Here is a 3881-nt window from a genome sequence, read left to right as displayed (position 1 = left end):
GATGTCCTTTGAAATTAGCTGCAGAGTAGCTGTCTGCATTTCAGGCTGATAGTCTCATCTCCAGTTTCAGAAGAGTTCCCCACCTACAGCAGCCAGGAATGTCTGCTGAGAAAGCTTTGTTCTCTGCCTAAACCAGGGCTGTCTATATGTGCCCTCCCTTGCCTGTCTGTGGCCACTTGTGCATATCACTCAAGACGCCGTGCCTTGTGAAGTTTGCTTATTGATGCTGCATGAGTTCTCTGGGTACATCTGCCAATCTGCTCTTCCCTAATACTGGTCTAATTGCTATGGGTGTGGGCCAGCGGACTCAAACTATCATCAGATGGGCTTCAAAAGTGGAGTGGATAAACTAGGATCAAACTGCCAGACAAGACAGATGTACATATTTGGAATCCTGAGAAAGGTTGCCTGATTCCATGTGCCCGTAACCTCACGTAGTTTTTGTCTGTCTTGAATGGCAGCCTGGACTCGAAGGCTCCCATGTGCCAAGTACTGCTATTGCAGCTGTGACTTCTACCGTCTATTCCCTAATCACAGGTCCCATGAACCACAACAGGAGGAGGAAAGGAGAAAGTTATAGAAACACTATGCTTATAGCGATAGTTCTCAAAGTGTGGTGTTTGGATCAGCAGCAGTTGTAGCCACTGGGAACTTTACTTGAAATGCAAGTTCTTGGGCTCTATCCCAAACCTACTAAACCAGAAACTCTGGAGTGGGACCTAGCAATTATTGTTTAAGGGAGTCTTCCAGCCCATTCTGGTTTATACTAAAGAATGAGAGCCACTGGCTTGGGGCCTGACCTTGGAAGTCAAGTGGTCCTCCTAGGAGGTAAGCCATCTTGGTAACATTACCATCAGCTCCTCTGTCTCCTTGGATTTGGTGGGAAAGACTCACCTATAGTACAGTGGAGAATCCCTGGGAACCCCGGTCATCTCCTGGCCCACGGGGCATTATGTATTAGCTGCAGGTCACACGCACTGGTCTGGCCGAGGCCGTGCCCAGAAGACAACCCAGCAGTTGCAAGAGAAGCATCTCACATGGAAGCAGGTTTCACTAACATCTCAGAGTGAAAAAGCACGTATTCCACCTCCATTCTGATCAAAAGCAACGTGTACTTCCCAGTGGCTTATGGATCACCTTAGCTCTATAGTTAGTGGTTTACAAGTAGTTTAAGAAACTGGTTTCGTAGTAGGTTACAAACTGCCTTTTTGTGTGTCCATCAGGGTACTTAGTGGAAATCTGGGCTAATTTTTTGTGAATTTCCATTTAAAAGATGCCATTTTGATAAAACGTGGCAATCTTTCATGTGGTCACATAAGCATGTCTCTTTATCTAGAGAAGGAAGTAAACAAAACTGGGGATTCCCTGGAGGAATGATAGATCAATACCCATTTCACCAGATGACGGACTCAGAGACACCTACATAGCAGTATGTGGAGTCGGGGAGAAATGAGTCATACTCTGTCATCATTCAAAAGAAAATTATTTGTTCATTTTTGATAGCTGTATGGGCCAGACCACCTGGAGCTAGTTCTGATAAACTGAGGTAAAGGGATCATCTTAATCTGCTCTATCCTGGAAAGGTTAAGCAAGCAGCATTCTTGCCCATGGGGTATGCATGAATGCTCCTTACACTGGAGACGGAAGAAGGGCTCCTGATGGGCAAATCAGTCAGATTTGCTAATGGATATATTCCTCCTCTTTAGTTGTTTAGAAGACTCTCTTAATTGTCTCTGGCAGTACTAGATGGCCTAAGAAAGTCTACTGCTTCCTTTGCATAGCACAAATTCTTATGAACCAGAAATTTGTCGTCATTGGTATTATTTTTTGGTGTCAAGATTGCACTTCTCAACCTTTTCCTTCTTTCTGCTCTCTGAACCTTCACTGTGTTTTGGAACATTATAAATATGGCCCCAGAAGACCAATGGAGCATGCTTGTAATTTGTGCTCCAGTAGTCATCTCCTTTCCCTGTCTCGCCTCTTTGGGGGCTGAGTACTATGCCTATCCAGTTTCCTTTTCCTCCCTAAGCAATGGCTTTGTGCCAGTGGGACTGCAAGTTAGATGAAAAGCTATCAAAGCACTAAGGGAAGGAATCAATAGTAATATATGTAAGTGTGTACATATATCATTAGTGACAGGCTCATTTCCATGCAAGTTAAGATGTTCTCACTGCCTCTAATCGACACCCTGTGTATCTGTGTGCACACATAGTCTAAAGGGGATATACATGGCTGGATTCATCCTATAGAGGCAAAGTGGACAGCTGCTGATGGGCTGTGATTTGATTTTGCTGGAGGGACCTTTCCATGACTACCCCAGCTGGCCCAGGCCTTTCGCCTGCTGGGAATTCCCACATCACTGGCCTCTTTGGATTGAGGCACTGAAAGTTGTTTAAATGCAAATTATTTTCTAGGAGGTAGAGACATTATTATTCATTAATATTTGGGCTTTAATGAGTTTATAAGCTTAGAAGAGAACAGGCCAGAATCTTTTGGTAATAGAAGCCAGAGAGATATGTTTTAATGATGATAGGCGGAAAAGAAAAGAGTGCGATGTGAAATACTACAGAAACTATAGCCAGAGACTCAGGGAATAGCGGAAGTCCCCCAGTTACGTGGTAAGAAATAAGATGGAAAAAGGAAAGTGGGCAAGTGGGAAAAAAAGTGCCCTCCACAAGTGCAGAGGTCATTTCTGCCTGACCTCCCTAGTGAGTCTTTCCTAAGCAGGAGTGTTTGTAGAAATCCTGGCTGAGACACAGATACATTTCACATTTGTCGTAGCATTACTCCTTCTAAGGATTTATTTATTGATTCAGAAACAGCGATGGAACACCTAATACATGCTTGGGCACTGCAGGTGTATCAGGAAAGCAAACCAGACAAAACCCTGCCCTCACAGAGTTTGTATCTTAGGGGGAAGGCAGGGAGAGACAACGTGCAAAATAAAGAAGGGACATGTACCACATGTGGTACATTACAAGGGGCAGAAGCTGTGCAGAAAAATGAAGTGACGAGAGTGGGGAGGAAGTGCCATTTTAAAGAAGGTGGTCAGAGAAGGCTCACTAAAAGGTGACATTTGAATAAAGAGTGAGTAAAGAGTGAGCAAGCCAGGCAAATGTCAACATGGATATCATTTCCGGCAGAGGGGACAGTGTGTACCAGGTCCTGCAGTAGGAGCCCGCCAGGCTTATTTGAGGAAGAGTGGGGGGCGGGGGTAAGAAGAGAGGCATAGAGGCAGGGAGCAGACAGTGTGGTCAAGTGAGCCTGAGCACAGGGCAAAGCAGTAGGGGATGAGGTCAGAAGCTCATGGCAGGGGCTGTTCACACGGGGCTCTATAAGACTTGGAGTCTGAGTGAGAGGGTTTCGAGCAGGGCAGTGATATTATCCAACTTTCTGTTAAATAGGCTCTTTCAGGGGTTGGCCAGAGACCGTAAATGTCTTTCGCAGGCCACGAGATCTCTGTTGCAGCTCCCTGATACTACTGTTGGAGCACAAGGTAAACCAACGAATACGGCTGTGTCCCTATAAAACCTTACTTACAAAGGCAGATGGCAGGCCAGATTTGACACAAGCCAATCCTGCGGCTAGTGCAGGAGTCCATTGGAGAGATGAAGGTGCTCAGACGAGGGTCACAGCAATGGGGGTGGCGAGGAAGATAGCAGCTCTCTTTGGAAGGTAGAGCCCACGGGATTTGCCATGGGGTCAGATGTTGGGTGTGGCCAGATGACTCCAGGGTTTGGGGCCTGAGCAATGAGAAATGAAGGTGCCACTACTGAAGCGGGCAAATTGACAGGGAGGTTTGGTGGAGGAAGGGGAATGTGGGGGAGGGGTATCAGGAGTCCTTGAAACATGAAAATCGAAGATGCCTTTAGGATAAAGGA

This window comes from Ursus arctos, unplaced genomic scaffold (genome assembly GCF_023065955.2).
Source record: "Ursus arctos isolate Adak ecotype North America unplaced genomic scaffold, UrsArc2.0 scaffold_4, whole genome shotgun sequence".
Taxonomy (NCBI): Eukaryota; Metazoa; Chordata; class Mammalia; order Carnivora; family Ursidae; genus Ursus; species Ursus arctos.
The sequence above is the reverse complement of the archived record's forward strand: the minus strand, read 5'-3'. Positions refer to the sequence as shown.